The 20,841-nt window shown below is 46.3% G+C and overlaps 1 pseudogene; it reads right to left on the reverse strand.

Moving 5' to 3' along the window:
- Positions 1 to 963: 963 nt before the first annotated feature.
- Positions 964 to 16,072, reverse strand: LOC147698167 (shugoshin 1-like; annotated as a pseudogene).
- Positions 16,073 to 20,841: the final 4,769 nt, after the last annotated feature.

Consider the following 20,841-nt stretch of genomic DNA (forward strand, 5'->3'; position numbering starts at 1 on the left):
AATTCTATTCTGAAAGCGAGGATACAGGGTTACATCAATCAACTGTATGATAAAGAAATAGAAAGGAAATATAGACTGAACCTCACAAATAGATTCCACTGCAGTGGAACTGAGGACATAATAGCTACACAGAGAGAATAATGCGTTAGTGTCTTAAAAAGCCGCACCTCTGCCGTCTGTGGTAAACCAGATTTTCCTAGCTAGAAAAGTGAAGAAATACTTATTTTATTAAAGACACAGAGGTGACTATTATGCTTTTTTAGCTTGCGGGTTTAATCATAGCAGCTACAAATCACAGAAGTCGACGAGGTCACGGAGACCGAAGAGGGGCGTTAGTCGCACACCAAGGGGCACTTGTGCAAAGAAGTGGCGAAGTGAAGCGTTAGCCCTCACGGCTTTACGCCTTACTCCGCCACTTCAGAAATGCAAGGCTGCACCATATTTACAAGAATATGGTGCAGCCATGCGTTTCCCCCTGCCCTGGCGCTACACTTAGCTGCCTAGCGCCAACACAGGCACCCCCTTGCACCATAGTGCAAGGGTGTTTGTATGCAGAGGAAGATTGTTTTAGTGTAGGAAGGTATCCCTTCCTGCACATAAGCAATCTTCAAATGCAGTTTTGTCTCTTCGTTCTATGGGAGTTACAAATGGTCATTTTTTTTTTTAAGATTGTTTGTGTGCACGAAGGGACACCTTCCTACACATAAACAATCCAAGGAGTTTTGCTTTTTCCATGTGACGCACAAGGCAGCACACATGGAAAAAGCAAAAACAAGGAGAAATAAAGCATTTCTCATTGTTTCGCCAAGTTAAGACCAGGTTTTCCCTGGTCTTAATTTGAGTGTTGCCTGTTATTTACACCACCATTGTAAATAGGGGGCAGCTTCGAAATCTATGGCTGTTGCAGTGGAACATCCACTGTTCACCCATTTCACGCTAAGTAAAGCATGTAAGGGGCCTTATTTACAAGACAGTGTTAAGCCAGGTTAAGTGGCTTAGTGCTACCTTGTAAACGTCGGAAAAAGTGACATACCCATTGCGATAGGGGCTTGCACATATGCCCCCAAGTGTTTCTTCCAGCAAATGTAATTCTTGTTTTTGTGTAGTCGGCGTCACTTTAAGAGCATAGTGCACAACTTCGGCCACTGTTGTGCTTTCCAGAATGCATGAACTTCAAAATATTTGCCCGCCAATCATTTCCATTGCATCGTCTGCACTAGGTTTGTTTTTCCCAGCCACACTTGGAGTCTCTATTGGACCGTTTTTGGTTTCTGAACCAACTTTTTACTTATTTTTAGTGGGTGCAGCTCTAACAACTCTAGACTTTCTTGCAGATTTTACATTCTTCCTCGTCTGTGCTTTTGCTGACTGTCTCTTAGACCTTATTTTATTTTCTTCTATAGCGCAGGAATCAATCCCGTAAGGGTATCTCCGCGCTTTGCCAGCTAAAGAGTTATCAGGTAGAGCATCCTGGAAAGTTTATATGGATAGAAATGCTTCTTGGTAGAGAAGGGTTTTTAATGTCTTTCTGAAGGACAGGTGATTGATGGTTGTTCTTAGGTCGATGGGAAGTTTGTTCCACAGGGCAGGGCCCACAGAGGAGAAAGCTCGGTCTCCTTGTCTGGATTTCTTTGTGGTAGGGGGTTTTAACAGGGCTTGGTTGCTTGAGCGGAGAGACCTGCTGGGCTGATGCAATTCCAGGGATTGAGATAGGTATTTAGGACTTGCTCCATACAGGCATTTATGCACCGTGCAGCAGATTTTGAAGTTGATACGCTGCCGTATGGGAAGCCAATGCAGTTCTTTCAGCAAGGGCTTAGAGGGAGTCCTGGCAGGTGCACCCATGACCAGTCTTGCTGCCGTATTCTGGACTACCTGCAAACGACCTACTGCATCTGCATTAGCTAATGTCAGCAGGCCGTTACAGTAGTCCAGGCGACTGGTTACCAAGGCTTGTACAAGTGTCCGTCTACATGTGGAAGGGAGATATGGAAAGACGCGCCTGAGTAGGCCAATGGTGTGGAAACACAGTCCTGCAATGTAGTTTGTGTGTTCTTTCAGGGTCAGCTTTTGGTCCATCTTCACTCCAAGATTTTTCACATGAGGTTTGGGTGTAGGTACTGGGCCGAGATCTATTGGCCACCAGTCAGGGGACCAGAGGATACTTGCTTTGCCAAAGAGCATGACCTCTGTTCTTGTTACGTTGCACTGGAGGCAGTTCCTCGCCATCCAGTGTGACACCGCCCTCATACCCTCAGCAAAATTCTCCTTGATTTTGGGGCCAAGGGAGCTGAAAGGGTAGAAGAGCTGGGTGTCGTCAGCGTAGGAAACCGGTATGAACCCATATTTCCGCACGATCTCAGCAGGGGGGCCACATAAACATTAAACAATGTAGGGCTGAGGCATGAGCCCTGTGGCACCTCCTTCGTGAGCGCCCTTGAGATGGAACGAAAGGGGCCCAGGCTGATGGATTGCGATCTCCCAGAAAGGAAACTCTCCAGCCATGATAATGCTACGCCTCCGATTCCTACTCCCTGCAAACGGCTGAGAAGGGTGTTATGAGACACGGTATCAAAGGCTGCGGACAGGTCCAACTGCACTAGAATCATGGAGCCACCTCTATCTTGTGACATTTTGATCTGATCTGTCACAGAGAGGAGGGCCGATTCAGTGCTGTGGTTGGGCCTGAATCCAGATTGGGATTGGTCCAGGCCCCCTGTTGCCTTGATAAAGCTGGAAAGAGTGGTGTTAACGTGTTTCTCTGCCAGTTTGCTGATGAAAGGAAGGAGAGAAATCGGGCGGAGGTTGGAGAGTGCTGACCAGGGCAGGGTGGAATTTTTGCGTATAGGGTTCACTACCACTGCCTTCCAGGCGAGTGGGAGCTGACCTTTGGCAAAAGAGAGGTTTAGTAGTTTCTGAATATGGGGACCTAATATCTCGTTTAACGGGGAGATGAATTTGGCTGGTATCAGGTCAGTGGGAGAACCAGTCTTTATTTGGTTGTTATGTGTGGTCAGGTCCTTAGTGGTTATTTCTGGGATGACCTGAAGAGTTTTTCCAGGGGTCAGTAATGGGGAAGTTTCAGGGACCTCAGTTTCCAAGGTATCTGAGACTGCAGTGATTTTTTTGTATATCCCTTCTATTTTGTCCTCAAAGAACTGGGATATTTCGTCACATAGATCTTGGGTGAAGGTGTCTGGGCTCTCACATACTTCGGGGCTGGTGAAGGTCTGAATGATTTTACATAGCTCTCTTGTAGAGTTGCCTGCCTCTGCAATTTGGGTGGTGAGGCTTGTTTTTCTTGCTTTTTTTATGTTTTTGTAATAGGAGGTCATAGCCTCCAGGTATCGGCTCTTATCTTCCCTATGCCCGTACGTCTCGAATGTTTTTCCAATTTTCTGCATGTCTTTTTTTCTGTTTTAAGGGCTTCAGTATACCATGCTTCCCTTTTTGCTATGGTGTTTTTTTTTTAATTTTTCTGAGGGGCCAGAGTGTCAATAGCTGTCATCAATGTGGAATTGAACACGGAGAGAGCAGTATCGATGTTGTCAAAATTGGTGAGTGTAGGCTGTTCCCATGTTTGATTAAGTTTGGCAAGAGTAATTTTATGCCATGGTCTGCTTTAATAGGGTGAGTAGCTGGGCGGTTTATGGAGTTGGATAAGTGTGGTATGGAGAAGTCTATCATTTTATGGTCAGACCAGTTGATATGCTTGGGGGGATGGCAGTGGACATTGGGTTGGGTAGTAAGGATCAGGTCCAAGGTGTGACCACCCGAGTGAGTGGGACCACTATTTCTAGGATGTAGCCCTAGCAAGGCAAGGTCTGCCAGGAATGCGTTAGTATCCTGATGATCAGCAATGTCAATATAAAAATTAAAATCTCCAAGTAAAATGAAGTTCTCGTTAGCTTTCATGTGGGGGGCTAGCAGTTCAGTGAGAGCAAGGGAAAAACCAGCATTGGGTCCAGGTGGACGATAGACTAGAGCTCCTTTCCAATGTACCTTGGGATTGATTTTTAGATGAAAGATGAGTACTTCCATAGTAGGGAGCATCACTTGTTCTAAGACTCTAATATTCAGAGTATCTCTGTATATGATGGCGATTCCGCCTCCCACCTTCACGGGGCGGTCTAGGCAAAGAATTTTATATCCCGTAGGTATCCCTAGGGTGATGGTAGGGATAGTGTGGGGTTTCAGCCATGTTTCAGTTAAGAAACATATCTTAGGTTGAGTGTTGTAAATGGTGTCCCATAGTTCTATACAATGTTTAGGGAGTGATCTGACATTTAACAGAAAGCTTTCCCAGCCTCCCTGAAAGTCTGTACTATCTGTGGGCCGTCCAGCGAGGATGTGGGAAAGCGTGGCTTGAAAACCGCATTTGATGCAAGAGAAGGGACCCTCGGGACACGTTGGCGTTTTGTTGGTGCAACAATATTTTCCCTGAGGTTGTAATACCCTGAGAGTATGTGGCGCATACCTGATACCTTGGCCTTAAAGAAGCTGCTGGGCCTTAATCCTCCTCTAAATTTAGCCTATTCCTGTCTTTTTTGTTGTTGTAATGCGCATACATATTGTCAAACTCTTCCGATTCATTCTTATCGCTACCTCTGCTTTGCCATTCCACTACTACACTTCCCTCAGGAAACCAACATTGTCGAATTGGGGTGATATGGATACTCTTTCTTGCAGCAAAGTCATAAGTATCAGTAGAACATACCAAAATGTCTAATTCTTCCTTGGCAGCTACAGTCTGCTTTCTAGTTCCTTGCTCTCTGCTCTTTGACCTAGTTCTTGGTTTTGATTTTTTTTCTGTGAATTTTCAGAGGTGCAATACCTTGATCATCCATTTTCCCTTTCCTGATCCCTCCTAGCAGCTGGCTTTGGACTCCTTTGAGGTGTTGAGCGCTTTATCTCTGCCAAAGTACCCAAGGGAGCCGGTGGGAGTTCTAGATCAGTCTGGTCTTTAAGAGGGCATTTTTCTGTCACCACACTTCCCAAAACAACACTGTAAAGACATAGGCTATCCAAAGGCACGCCAGACTCATGAATCAGGTGTGGGTGGGGTTTGGCCTAAGGCATTCACATGGTAAAACGGAATCCTGCTTCATTTCCCACCTCTTATTCATTTTTTAACAAAACTCTAACAGCATATTTGGCTGGTCCATTGTTTATCTTGGGCAGCTAGGGCATGTCAGTGGCATAGGGACACTTGTCCTCCTTACGTAATTGTGTTCTCAGTTCAATATATTCTCCTTCAGGCCTGTCAGCTAGTGTTTCATACTGCTCTTCAAAAGGATCCTTCCCTACTAGGTGTCTACTAGCTGGCTGCGGGTGAGCTGTCGGAACTTGGTAAATTGTTTCTGTAGGGGTCTGAGATAATAGTGAGCCATTTGTTGTGGGCTCACCTTTCTCTAACAGTGCAATTCACCCCCCTGTTTTGTTCAGTGTTTTTATGTGTTGACTGCCTGTATATTACTGTGTTTGAGTAATTCATCCCAACTATTTTAGAACTGAATCTTTTCATACAATTACACACTTTCTGTATGACTCAACAAAGAAGTAACAGCACGCTGCAAATCAGCACTAGGTTTGTAAGTTGGCATATTTTGTTAAATTAGCACAGTTAAATAAAACCATTGCAATAGAATATCCTCATAGCACAGTTACTACGTTAAAAGAAGAAACTAAGAAAACCATCAAGTTTAAGTTCATATACATATGACTAACAAGGCAATCTTGTAGTTACCATTATAATCACTTAACAGGTTTCCAGAGCCAATATTAAAATTAATTAGTACAGGAATACTAGGACAGGGGGCAAAATAAGTTGGTGATAAGTTTTTTGGGGGGAGGAACTGGAAGGGCAGGGGCCAGAGAGGGTAAAAAGAGATTGTCCAGGAGTCTCACATATTTTCCATTCCTTACAAGCACTTGAGTGCCTAAGGAAGTAAAGCAAAGGGGCGATGCCTCCCAACATGTTCTGATGACCCTTTTGAGAAACAGAGAGCAGCAGCGGGCCTTTGAATCGCCGCACCTTAAACCCATTTCTAAATTAAGTGTCAGTTTTTGTACTGCCAGCCCCGATGTCAGCTGCTGAGTGCCGTCGCTGTGATTCCAGATCAGGGGGTACTTTTCAGGTTTAATGGGGGTGCACATGAACAAAGTCCAAAACAAATGATGAATGTATACAAAAATATTTCTTCTTTATTTATTCAAATTTGTAGAAAAACTCATTGTTAAAATCACAAAAAAGAGATCAGCCAACGCGTTTCACTCCCATGCGGGGAGCTTCCTCAGGGCTGTATAAACACAATTGGATTCCAAGAGTAGAGAATTAATCGATGTATATGCGATGATAAGAAAGCCAGTCGGTATTCACAGTCAGCTTCAAGACTTCTCTTAGTAATCAGGATTCCCGTGTAAATAGAATCACCGCCAGCTAGTTCAATAATCAAATCCTAAAGCTGAATCGGCTTTGCAAAAAAGATGCACGCGAACACGCAATGGACCTCTTTATAGTATTCAGGATTCACATGTCTAAAGGTTGTGATTGCCAGGTAATTCTATAGTCCACTCCCAAGACTAGATTGGCTTAGGAGAAAGAAGCGCGTGGTCACACAGTAAACCTCTTATTGTAGGTGGACATAATATGGCCCGTAATATTGTGTGCCGTCCAGCCTCCTGGCAAATAGGAGGAAATGTAGTAGTTCCTGAAGTCGAACACGAGCGTGGTCCCTGAATCCGGACCGATCTCTCGCGTGTTGTACCGTCCGGAGTTGATTAACCCAAAAGCTTCCGGGCCACTGTGTTCAGAGTTTCCAGGAGGTAAGATTGAGGTACCCCAGGGCAGTATGAGTTATTCAAGGTAAGCAGGATAGTTGATGTTTATTGAACCTGGATATCCATCCGGTAGGAAATTTGTCTGACCTTCTTATTGATAACCCTTTTCCAGGCTGTGCATGGATTAGTGACTGTGGTTAGTAATGAGTTGTCGATGTCTAGTGTTCTTATGGCCTTTATGTTTTGACGATTCCACAGATTCCCAGAGCTGGCAAGAGTTTCTTTTAACCGGGCTTTTAGGGTGTTGTCTGCGACTTTTAATGTCCTTATGAAGTATTTCAGGGTATCAACATCACAAAAAATAGATTGTCTTTGAAGGCCCTGCTCCAGTCGTAGTTTTGCCCTGTGGATGAAATTCGAAAGACAGAAGATTTTTTTATAAATGAAAACTTGGGCATGGTCGAGACTGGCCGAGCAGGCGCCAGGAAAGGCCTGATGCCTATAGTTTAAGACAGGGAGAAGAGTGGCTTTAATCACCTTCAGAATGGGTTCTGCAGAAGGACTACTCAGGGACTGGTTGAGTCAGGTCAGAGAGTATGGTATTGCTCCAGCTCTCTTTTTCAAGGCGGCTAGGTGAACTGATGGTCTGGAACACTCACTAAACCAGACCCCCAGGTAATTGTATTTTGATGTTGTTTTGATCTTTGCTGGCCCAATGTTCCACCTTAAACTTATCTTGATCTTGCAACAGCCGAATATCAAAACCTTTGTCTTTCCCGGTTGATTTTTAGAGTGTTAGCAGTATTATATTTGTGGAGCATGCTTAAGGCTCGTTGGAGGCCAGATTTTGCCTGGCCCATTAAAACAATATCGTCTGCATATTGCAAAATGTACAGGTTCGTTTTTGCGAGGCCCAGTTTTGGCGGAAGGAGATTGCTTTTCTCCAGGAATCTTCCAAGGTCGGCGGCGTAAAGGTTGAACAAGATGGGGCCGAGAACGCAACCTTGCTTTAGGCCGTCTGAGGTTGGAATTTTTGCAGAGACTGTTGTTGGGCCAGTCCCGACTCGTACCCATGTGTTATTATGCAAGGAGATAAGTACTCCTGGCAGACTCTGAGGGATTCCCCACTTGTCTAATTTCCTCCATAAGGTGGTGCGTGACACTTTATCGAAGGCAGCACTGTAGTCTATAAAGCAGCTATAAAGGGGAGATGATTTTTTTGCGCTACTTGTTGACTCAGGATGGCTAGAGTGGTGATGTTGTCTATTGTAGAGGCCGAGGATCGAAACCCAGTTTGAAAGTATGGTAGAATATTGTTTTCCACTACCCATTTTTCTAGCGACCTGAGGAGACACCGGGCATATACCTTGGCCTCAAGATCTAATAGGGCAATGACTCCATAATTAGCTGGGAGAGGTGGATCTCCTTTCTTAATAATTGGGCATAAAATCGAGCCTTTCCATGAGTCTGGTTGCCGATAGGTTAGATTAGGGGACTAAAAGCTTAGCCCAATCTTCCAGCGCACATTTGAATACCGCAGATGGAAGGCCGTTGGGCCTGGGAGCGCCATCGTTTTTCATGGATTTCTAATAATTGGAGACCTCAGCCGGAGTAGTCAGCTCATGGGTTTCTATCTGCGTTGTATCGACGCAATCTCTAATTTTGCCCTCCACAGGGTCCAGGGTGTCACACCAGTATTGTTGAATCACATGCTGAGGCCAATCTTCTTCACGGACCGCGTTCCTCCTGCTCTTATTGGAGGAACGAACTTTGCTTATATGGTTCCAAAACTGGGTCAGATTTTTTTTTCCTTAAGCGGGGCAAATATTTTTAGCAGTCATTCTTTTCTCTTTGTCTCTTGGTTTCCCACGATTATTTCTTGTAGGCTTTGCGCAGCAAGGCCATATTGTTGGCAGAGTGCTCTGTGCCTTTCAAATTGTGCAGGCACACAGCCCTCCTTAGGGCTCTTCTTTGGATTGCTAACACCGGGTCAAAAATCTACTTCAGGCGAGGCCTGGGGGGTCTGTGGTGAGCTTCAGGACATGTTAAGAGTTCTCGTAATTTGACAATGGCATTGTCCCACCAGTGATGGAAGTCTGTGGGCGCATTGTGCGTGAAGTTTGGAGTTCTTCCAATGAGCCAGGTGCCCACCTTGTTAGAACCTGAAGCGTCCCATTTGATTTGTCTGACTAGAGTGTAGAGTTTCACCTGCAGTGAACGCCCCACTTCAGATATTTTGGCAGCGCAGGCACTTGCAGGTCCATCGTTACAGACAAAGGGTTACGGTTGATCTCGGTACGAGTGGGGATTTCCATCAAGATTAATTTATTTACCAACGACGGTGATAAAAAAATGTAGTCAATGGTCGAAAGATTCTTAAATGTTGGCGACAGATGGGTACCAGGATCCTGTTCCAATGCGATTTGCTTTGCAGAACGTAAATTGTAATTGGTTAAAAAAGTGGTCATGACTTGCTCTTTAGTTTTGGTGACTGAATGGGTGTTGGAGGTCAGGTCCCTGATATTGAAAGCCCCTACTAACAGTACTTCTGCAGAGGCTATTTCCAATAAAAGTTCTTCCAGATGTTTGACCAATAGGACTGTTGCCATTGATTTTGATGTTTTAGCTATGTTGTGGTAACAGTTAATTAAGAGCAAGGGAAAGGCCCTGCTTGAAGTTGAAAGACCGGTAATTAGTACAGTTTGCCCTACTGTTAAGTTCCGATAGATGGGAGTAGCTGCGATCTTGCACCTGTGTTCAATGAAAGTGGAGAGGTCCCCAGAAGGTCTTCCATAGGAATTGGGCTGGGAGGCTGATTGAAAGAGTTCATAATAGCCGTGGAGAGCCGATGGAGATAGAGACCAAGTACCTTGAAAACAAATGATGTCACTTTTATTCAGATATTCCACTGCTGATTTGGATGAGAGGGTTGACTTTAACCCAGCTGCCTTCCAAGAAGAAATGATCAGTTTGGAGTCTGACCATTTGGCTTCCCCGTTAGGAGGAGTACTGCTAGGAGCATACGGTTGGAGGCTCTCGATGGAAGTACCCATAGCGGCTGTGAGTATTGAGGGATACAGGGAGACTGGGTTTACAGCTCACCAGACGTTGATTGTTATTACATGAGATGTTTCTGAGGTTATCCGCTTTCGAAGCGTCTGGAAGCCAAACATGGGTTGCACCCCGAGTCCCTTCAGGGTCATCCTGAAGAGGAAAGTAGGGATATTTTTGTTGTAGAGGGACCCACAGTTCTATGTCCTAGTCTTCAAAGAGGTTGGCTTCCCCAAAAATTGTATCCCTTAGGGATTCTCGAGACCACATTGTAACAGTTGCTTCCGAAACCCCTTTCCTGGTATTGAGGCAAACTTGACTGATGTAAGATCGGAAGAATTAACCCCAGAGGGCGCTGGGATATGGTTAAATAAGTAGATGAGGTTGTTTCTATTAAGGATGTAGTGTGGGCCCTTGTGTACAAAGTGAGAAAAAAAACAAGTTCTGCATCTTTTTCCGGGCTTTGGTATTTCTGTCTCCCTGCTATTTCAGGTAGAGGCGCGGGGACCTTAAGATGTTGGGGTCGAACTTCAGATAGACGATTATTTCCCACCAGCCTACTTTGCCCTCCCGAGACATGTATTAATTGAGACTGAGAAGGCCTCTGCATTTGTATCCCGAAGAATTTTGGTTGGGTCACCTGACTAGTGACACAGAGAATTGCCTGTCAGTACGTCTTTTGTTGTAATTTGGAAATCTACGTTGGTTTGTTTTGAATTTTCTGAGCACTTCTTTGGGCTATTCCATGTGTTTGGGACTTCCCTTAGGGGCTGAGCTATGCTGTCTTGCCTGCCCAGGCTTTGGCCTTGAGAGGCTGTCCTCTTGGTTTTTGTTGGCAAAGATTCATGCTTCGCGATTATAGAATATAGTTCAGTGATTCTGAAGGCCGGGGCGGTTCCCTTAGGCACTTCCTGTGTTAATGACCCAAGACTATCGGTCGTGTCATTATTGTCCATGAACGTCATTCTAGTCTCAGGGGTTTTGAGGCTTGGTTAAAAATGGGGAAGTAGGAGAGCCCCCTCGCTTCAGAAGCTGCCAAACTAGATGCCCCTGACCCGTTGAGCCCCGATATCCTTTTCGCAAAACGTTTTTTGGATTGTTTTTTAAGTTTCTTTCTCTCCCTCCTAGACAGTGGTGGTTTTATGGGCGGATTAGATGGCAGGTAGGCGATGTTTAAATGGGCTGGGTCAGTGAGATCAGTCTGCGTAATCGCTGATGGAATGGTCATTTGACTGCTGATGTTAGTGGACTCCGAGCCAGCTTTAGGATCATTTGGGCCGGTCGCCAATGATAAGCAAGGCAAGAAAGGTGGATTTTTTAGGTCTAATTCTGAGGAGGAGGAAATAGTAGTTCTTGCTGATGATAGGGCATCCAATGTTGCTCCACACAAGAAAAAAACGGTTTGAGCCTCTTGAATGGGTTTCGATTTCCCGTTTCTATTGGTGTTGAGCTTCATGCTGTCCAAAAGCGAGCCCAGAATTTCTGGAAGGGATGAAAGTTTGTTAGTAAATGGACAGCAGGAACAAGAGTTTGAACTATCAGGAGGTCCTACGGACCTATCAAGAGAGCTTAGCCTGGAGCCCTGGTCAGACAGTGCTGAAGCCAAAGTTTGAATTGAGTTACATTTATAGTTCCGTTTTCTGAGATTCTGTTGCAATTGAGTCTTGGTTGACGTGAAGGGAAGCCAACGAGACCTAGAAAGGACTTATTGGCTTCAAGGGGGTAGGCACAGATGGGTCCTTGTCATCTTGCACAGTGCTGAAAGACTTGTAGTGAGGGCTGAAGCCCGGGTGTATGGGCTAGTGAATCCTCTATTCCGACTTCCAGGGAAGCCAAAAATCGATCGGATAGATTTTTAGATGAGAAGGGACTTTCATACTTTGGGCTCTTCCTTAAAGATGATGAGTCACTGGGCTCAATTTGATGTGCACCCGGGCTACATTGCGGTGAGGGCTTCAATAATGAATGAGGTGCTGCTGGGTCTCTGCTGCTTTCTTGAAGATTTTAAGTTGTTACAATAGTTTTTGTAAAATCTGAGCCAGGGTCTGGTGCAGAAAGGTTTCCGGCGCCAATGGGGTGAACCCTTAATGGGTCAATAAAAGTGTCCTGGATCGTGAATGGCTTTTCCAGGACATCCTCCTGGAAAATCCTGTACGGCTGGTGATTCTCAGGTGGAACCTGGCCTCAGGCGAGCATAAGCAAGGACTCTCAGAAAGTGATCTTTTAATATGACAAGGGCTGTGGGAAGAGAGCTGGTCATGGTCCTGGGCTTCCACATCACACTGCGATGTTGTTGAGGATTGGTAAGTGTGTACTCCATAGGAAGGCACAAGAGTTTTTCAGGATTAATATCCGTTCTTCGTCGACATGGCAGTTCTCGGGATTCAACCCGAGAACTGCCATGTTGACGAAGAACTAGGACCTGAGACCGCAGAGGGCAATAGCTTTACAAAAGAATGCTTGTTCCTGAAGAATTGTATTTATCATATTTTGGACATTGAAATAATTTGGAAACCAAAATTATTGACGTCGTAAAAGTCAAACTAGCCTTATAAAGTCCCGGCGCAAATCGCCAAGAGGGGGCAAAACACGTGTCGGCTGTCCTTGCTCTATGAAAAATAATAAAGACACTTCACTGCAATCAAAAATAGTCCTGTCCTTTATACTACAATTTTGAAAGAACGGATATTAATCCTGAAAAACTCTTGTGCCTTCCTATAGAGTACACACTTACCAATCCTCAACCCTGTCTTTCTACATGAAGCCCAAGAGGTCCAGAGCTTCGAGTGTGTCTCCATTCACCTATTAAAACAGCTTATTTAAGCGTTGTTCAAGCCTTGAAATCCTTGGACCTTTTGCTACCTTACCCACACTGCGATGTTGTGGTAGGGGCAGAGCCAATTTGAGGAGCAGGCTTACTGAAAAACTCACTAATCTGTGCTTGTGACAGTTGCCCACCTGGGTATGACACTTTGTCTTGCAGTGACGGTGACTGTTGTAGAGCATCGAAGGGTGGTACCCTTTCTCCTGGGAAGTTTCCTAAGTAACATAGTGACTTGCCCCTCCATAAAGCTTCCACGAGGAACTGCTTACAAATTGGCGAATTGGGGCTTGGAGCCTGCGCTCTCCCTGTCACCGACCCCTTTGCGCACTGTCCAGTGATTGCTTACGCCAGTGAGGGGGGCAAGCAGCCCGTCTGTATAACGTGGTAGTGGTAGTAGTAGTGGAAGGCACTTCAGGTGCTAGTAGTGATTGTGGTGTTTTGCAAGTCCTTCCTCTATCCTCTTCGCTGCTAGATGAGCAGAGCTTCTCCGCCGCTACTCCAGCCTGCAGGCGACACCCGAAATGCTTAGTGGGACACTAAGAGGAGCGGACACCGGCGGCAGGACCTTCAAAGAGTGATATGGGGCTGTTCAGTGCGCTCTCTGGAGCAGGACAGGTATGCGTGAGTAGAGCTGACGCCTGCTGCTCCGAAGGTTTCTCATGCAACAGTGGTTCAGTGGCTCAGAAGGGCAGATAGATTGAGTACTGCCTCTGGGAGGGGGCCAGGGAGGGTCGGGCCGGCTGGGCAGAAGGCCGAGATGATCCACAGTCTTAATGCTTTTCTTGGGGGCCAGCCACTTGCAATCCTCTCCCCCTCCACTCCATTCCCCTGCACCACGCTCCTGCGGTGAGAAAATGTGTGGATTTACGGCTCCCGCCGTGCTGACCTCTCCCGCTGCGGCACAAGAGACCCAAGGGGCTTACCTCTGCTTCTGGAACTGGTGCTGGTGCCAGTAAAGGGGACCCGGTCCCCAGCTCACTGGTGTTGCGGCTGGTATGTGGTTGCGGTTATGATGGCGGGTATGGTGGCGGCTATGGCTAATCTCCGCGGCTGCTACGGTTTCAGCTCAGGTGTTTTATGCGGGTTTCAGCTTTTTAGCTGTCAGCCGTCAGCGCTCGCTGCTTGCCACTCACTGCTGTGACAGCCCTCTCCTGCACTTCGCTGCTGCAAAACTGGACTGGAATCGCTCGTTCTCGCACTAACATTTTTAGGGGTGCAAACAACCATGAAGGCATCCAGCTAAAATGGAACTTGTCCGGTAATATGTCTGCCCTGGCACCTCGTTCCTCAACCATTTTCTTCCCTAAATTGTCAGAGTCCTCAATGATCTTTGTAAGTGATCCATTATCTGCATCTTTTGCAGGCACAAAAGAGCAGCAGCTTTTTCCAATCCGGCGACATACTCCACCATTCATCGCAATCAGCATGTCCAGGACATACCAATTCTCCAGGGCCATAAGCCTGAGGGGTGTAGTTGTTTCATGATAGCATTGAGCCCATCCCTGGTACTGTTGAGGGCCCGCATGACTTCGTAGCAGGTCACTTCGGTCCAATGTGCATTTGCCTTGGTCTGGAACCGTGGGACGAGGCCTCCAAAAAAGACCTGAGCATCATTGAAAAGGTGGAACTCTTGGGGAATGTCATCAAAGGGGTGGTTGGCAAAATATTGAGCAATCCGTTGGTGTCGGTGGAGTATGGTAACATTGCCTTCCATCGGGTGTGAATGGATATGAGATATATTCGTTGCTGGAACGACCAGGTGGACTTCATGCATGATCACTAGTGTGCATAGTACTTACCATTAAAGGGGCAGTTGGAGATAGAGGCATTCTCCGCAAGCCCATTAGCAGTCTATTAGATTGGATGTGCCATATTGCATGTCGAAATTAGAAATTGTGCTGTTGCATCCAGAAAATGTCCAAACCGAAAAAAACATTCAAACTAAAGTCACCTCTTCTCTGTTTTCTATGAAATGTCATGGTAGCTGTAGGTCGAAACGCAGGATGACAAGTCACCTGATGTGGAATGGTCGGGGGGAGACAATATCCCAACAAAAAAACTGTCACCTCTGCTACTTCTCAAGGCAGAACATCTTTGTCTGATGCTCACATTTCTCAATGACTCATCACCAGCGGCTTCTTTCTGTGGTTCATCTTCTGAGACATTCAGTAGATTGCTCTCACAAACTTATCTTCGGGCTTTGGAAATTCTTTTTCTTGGATTGGCATTTTCTGAAGGACTGACGTGCTCTTCAACTAGCATCTGCGTCACATCTTCTGCAGTTTTAGCTTCTGGGAGAGGAAAAGTTTTGAAAAACACAATTTTTGCAGCTGGTAATTCCGATCATTTCCTTTCTCCACTGAAGTGAACAGGTCTTGTATTAAGATAAGTGGAGCACAAATCCTGTGCTGGACCAAGCATGTTTTTGTGTCTCTCGAAGGTTTTGTGTGACCTTACCAATAATTACTCCTATGTTTTCCAGTTTGGGCTCCGCAGATTCAGAAGATTGTTGCAAGTTAAGTGTTTGTCACAACACAATTGTTTGAAACACCAGGGAATGATATTCCCTCTTCAAACAACGGATAACATCTTAAGATTTTCTCATTGAAATGACACCGAAGCAGGCCTTTAAATGGCCCCTCACACCCAGCTGCCAATCACAAGAACTACAATTCCTAACAAACCCAGAGTCACAAGCTACAAGTTGAGGGAATGAGAAGCCAATAATCAGTCTGAACTTAGGACACCTCTTTTCTTGATGTGAAGTCAAATTAAACTTGATTATTGAAAATGAAGATCAGACAAAATCCTAGAGAAATAACAGAATAACTTAGTTCGAATCACCAGATGCATATCCAGAGTCCTGAAAACTACAGCTTCATATATGTCCTACTTGAATGGAGCCTTGGGAGGAACCACAACTTGTACAAAATGAAGCTCAAGGAAGGAACAAAGAATATTTGTGGTATTGAAAATGTAATGGGAGGAAACAAAACATCTGTCATCTGTAATAAGATCAGACATTTCCTTCACAATTATAATTAGGAAGCTTTGCATTTCATTTGCCGGAGAGTAATATCATCCTAGTTTCAGCCCTGTTTACTAGTATCACTTAAGCATGAGAGATTGGGGGGGGGGGCATGGCTTGGCCGGCTGCAAGATGGCTGCACTCTGAGTGGTTTCTGCTGGCCAAGCGCTATAATCCTTCAGAATCCTGCTGACATCGTTGTCATCGCCACACCACTTTGCTGATCTCTGGCTGGGGAGAGCATTGCGCACTTACCTGTCCCGCTCCGGTGCTCCTGCCTGATTCCCCGGCAGAGTTTCATCCCTTGTGGCTGGTGCTGGTCTCCTATGCTCGGGACGCCCTGTGCATTTGCCGGAGCTGCCATCCTCTGCCGGACTGTTTTGCTTCATTGCTGACCCGGGGACCGGTATTCGCCTGAAGCAGTGAGTCGTGCCTTTGCGGGGGGGTTCGGCAGTGGGGTTGGGGGCGGCCTGCTGTGTGGCCCGGTCCAGTGGCATTGTGGCCTAGTTGCAGCCAAGTGCTTTGCCCAGGTCTGACGTGGTGCGGCGCAGCTCGGATTGGGCTGAGGGAGCGGTGCACCCCCATGCTTCCCTCGCTGGTGTCTCTCCCTCCAGCGTGTGCCGGCTGCTGCGCTACGACCAGCATCTACCCTTCGGCGCTGCTGGGCCTGCTTGACATCGCGGCCCGCCATCACGGGAGCTTCTTCTCGGGTGCCTCGCTGGAGCCTGCCTGCCTGCAGTTCCCGACTTACAGCCTTGTGGACTGTCCGGGGAGCGGAGGCGGGCCGCTGCGGCTCCTTCCCATTGACGGCTCTGTGCTCAAGCCGTCTTTGATCTCGCCTGCTGGGGATGGGGCCTGCTCCCCTGGCGGCGATCTGGAGCCCTGCAGTTGTGCTGGTGGGCCGCACTGGCTACTTCGCCCCCCTGTGGACTAGCTCCCCTGTGCCTTATCTCCTGCTGGCTGCTGGGCCTGGAGGGTCGTCGTTGGGGCCCTGCCTTGCCTGTTTCTGCCCTGCCTCTCCCTCGTGCTCTGGTGCACAGCCACCCTGCCTGTAGGTGAGTTCCTGGGCCTTCCGGCTGCAACTGCCCAGGCGCCAACCGGCTGCCCTCTGTTACCTGTCTTGGGGGCGCGTCGCCCCCGCAGCTCGATGCTTCCACCCTGGTTGCCTCTTCAAACTTCGTGCTGCCCCTTGGGACCTGGGGGGGCACCCTGGCCGCAGACCCCGAAGCCCACTGCCTGCTGCTCTGGACCGGAGGGCCTCACACCACGCCGTGCCTCAGTTCTCCCTCTTCCGCTTGTGGCACCTGGACTAAGTACTGTTCTCCTAGCTCCTCTCTTCCATTCCTGGCCCCCAAACAAGATCCGTGCCTTTCTGAGGGAGACAAGTCTGCCGGCCTCTCACTGCCTGCTCACCCTACAGCCCTGCCAGCTTTTTTCCCTCTCCATGTGAATTGGTGCCCATTCAGAACTGTGCCTCGTCATGGGGAAGTTGGATCCTAAGCAGCCCAAGATAGTCTTCGAGCTCTGGAGATCCTCACGCCAGGACAGCACGAGCTCGGACAGAACCAACTCTGCTGTGATGATGGATCCCCCCTGAGCGCGATGACGATCTTAAGGCGATCATGGTTGAGGTCAAGTCGACCGTCTCTGGCATCGCCTCCAAGCTTAAGCAGTTATCTGCTTGCCTCAACTCCGTGAAGGCACGAGTTGACTCCGACGACAACAGGCTTTTCCATGTGGAGTCTCGGATCTCCGATGCTGAGGACGCGGCTACATAGGACAGGCAGAAGTTACTCCAGATGGATAAAGTCCTGGCTGTATTTCGGGAGAATGAAGATTAAGTAACCTCCGCATCACGGGCCTTCCAGAGTCCACCAATATCTCTAAGATGGAAGACTTCATTGAACAACTCCTTTGAGAGATCTTCGGGGATGTCCTCTCCTCATTCTTTGTCATGGAGTGTGCTCACCGTTCCCTTGGCCCTGGTCCTGGTCCTGGCCTGCCTCCCCGCCGGTATAGAGACAAAATATCGACTCCAAAATATCGACTGGACATAATATCGAGTTTTAAATATAGACTGGACAAAATATCGACTGGACATAATATCGACTACAAAAATATCGTTTTTCAGGTAAGTGAAGTAATATCGACTGTATAAAATATAGATAGCAAAAATATCGATTTTTTAATAATATATAATATTTTATAGTGTATTTTTATGTAATAATATGTGTGAATAGTGTGTATTAATGTTATAAAATATTTTATTACATGAATTTTGTTTTGTTAATAATTGCGTAATGTAAATCTGTAGCGGGTTGTGGGTTTATAGGGGAATAGGGTGGGAAGTAATTTAATAATAATTAATTAATTAATATATGTGTGTTAATATTTTTAATTAATAATTAATTGATAATTAATTAATATTAATTAGTTAATTAATTAATATAATTTTGAATATATTTTGTATTAGTAAATAATTGTTAATTAAGTAATTGTAATTTTTAATATATATAATTTTTTTGTTATTTTTAAGTAATTAATTTTGAAAAAATAATATTAATTATTAAAATAATTACACCTAATGTTCTAATATATTTATTTTATTGTTATTGTTAATTAATAATTAATTGGTAATTAAATAATATTGATAAATTTTGGGTAAAGGAGCATTTTTAGGGTTCAGGGTCAGTTTTCAGTTCATGGGTAAAGGGGTATTTTTAGGGTTCAGGGCAGTGGCGGTTCGTCCATTGGGGGCGTTGGGGCGTAGCCCCACTAGCCATGGACGACCGTCACTGCTGTCACTGGTCTGACACACTGCACACAGCACACTGCGCAAAAAGTAAAAAGTATAAAGTACAATTATGAGCGCGCACAGAATAAACGACAGTGCAGTCATAATTGAGGCCGGAGTCACAAATCGTGACATCATCGCGATCGTGGGGGGCGGGCCTGCGGCAGTGCAGCGTGTGACTCACTGTGAATATCAGCGTCTGTGGCAGGCAGCAGTGTGCGCATTTAGGACAAGTCATTATTATGACTTGCCCATGCATGCGCACACAGGCAATAGCCCCTTCCCTCCTCCTCCTCCCTTAGCTGTCACACAGACAGAGACCCGGGGGAGCCGGGTCTCATTATGGGCAGTTTTAGCCCTGCACTTTAGCCAATCCTGGCGCAGTGGCGATGTTATGCTGCGCCAGGATTGGCTGAGTTAACGAGGATGATGGTGCTGCCGTGCGTGGGTTGGAGGCTGACTGCCAGATCTCTGGTGAACAGAAGGCAACGCGAGGATAGGAGAGATCTTTTGAGGCTCCAATGTTCGTGACCAATCACTGCAGGGCTTTAATATGATGCCTTGCAGTGATGGACCCCTACTCCTGTTGCCGCGCTGGAGTTTAAATCTACTTCCAGCTCCTGCGTATATTTGGCTCCAGGACGACGAAGATCGAAGTGTGGATGGTGCAGGTGCAGTTGAGACGAGTGGTGGTATTTATTCCTCATTCCCAATCTGACCACCACCATGTCACTCGTCATCTCTCTGACTACATGCCACGCTCAGGCCCGGGCCTGGCCTCACAGCAAGCCCGCAGCAAGGCAGCACTGTCAGTGTTGGCCTAATGGCCTCAGAGACGCTGAAGCAGGCAGCCGCCCGTGTGTAAAAATAGAAGGTAAAAAAACCACATCAAAAGTGTACTGTTTACCGTTTCAAATCCCTGTTGGGTGGGATTGGGCTGTAATGCTGTTTACTTTGCAGTATAAAAATTGCTGTAATAAGGGTATATAAATATGTGTACTGTACGTGGTTAAACTTCTGCCGCCCTTGGAGCTGGCCTGACGTTCAAACTGTCTGTGCCGATTCCTTCGTTCATGACAGCTGATGTTCCTTCCCCATACCTGTGCAGCTGTCTCCGGTCACACTCCCTTCTTACTACCAAACACCTCTGGGAGGCCAGACCATGAAGAGACTAGAGTGCGCGTGGGCAACAATAGGTTTGAATTCCTCTCGTGCCACACTTGCAGCGGAGTTCCTATGATTTTTGCCCCAGCAATTTGTCCGTTAGTGCAATTTTCATGATAGTGTTTGTTTCCTTACTGAGAATATGGCAGAAAACAGGTATTTCTATTTTTTAAGTATATTCTCAGTTAGGAACCGTTTGAAATGTTAACTAACTGATGAAAAGGTAATCTGCACACCAGCGCTGATCATAAAAAAGGGTTTGTGATTAGAGCATAAATCACATAAATGCACCTGCAGAACACTGTTTTTGAACAGGCTCGCATTGTTCAGGATACAACCCTTGTTTGCTCTCTCGCCCCCTCTAATATTGCTTTCTCACCCGCACAGTCTTACAGCGCAGTTAATTAGAACTACTGCAGCGGTAAACTCATTGCTCGCTCGTGTCTTTTATTTGCTCTGAACATGGTTCCCGTGCTGCAGGTGCTCTTCGCCACTCTGGCCCAGGAGATCAAGGTGCAGCAGGACACCTTGATATGCTTGGTGCACTGGGAGTTGGGGTCATACTATGCCACAGGTGTGTGGAAGTTAAATGTACAAATCAGAGAGCTTATTAGTTCCGTTTCTTTTGCGAGTGGAATGTAAACAAAACTGCACAGTTACACAAACCTGCACGCAAGGACTTGTTCTAAAATACCACAGAGAGAATTATTTAAAAATTAACATGGTGTTGTCACATGGTTTGTTTTCCCTCAATGATTCTAGTTTATGCAGATTATTGAACTTTAAGAGGTGGGGTGTGCGTGTGCAGCCTTGGTAAGGACCCAGCTGTGTGATGTCACTGGTAGTGACATGTTCTGCGAGGTGCTCGGATGCTATGGACTGGAGTCGTACCCTTTAAATTAGCATTTTAGTGTTTCTTTCATGGTTGGTAAATTCATTAATTTCGTTCATGAATGTGTTTATTACTGTTTTTTGTTTATTCAGGCACTGCTCTCTTCATCTGCTACTAATTTTGCATGTGTACTACATTATTGCTGCATCCATGCTGGGTGGTGTTCTTGGGTCACATAGGATGCCTTGGGGCTTGTTCCCTGCATATGTTGCCTGTTTTCAGGCTGTCAATCACCCCCATTCCTTTTGATGTTACCCACAGTGGCCAAATACCTCACATGTGCATGCATTGTGTGTCTATCCATTACC

The sequence above is a fragment of the Lissotriton vulgaris genome, chromosome 8, assembly GCF_964263255.1.
Source record: "Lissotriton vulgaris chromosome 8, aLisVul1.2, whole genome shotgun sequence".
Taxonomy (NCBI): domain Eukaryota; kingdom Metazoa; phylum Chordata; class Amphibia; order Caudata; family Salamandridae; genus Lissotriton; species Lissotriton vulgaris.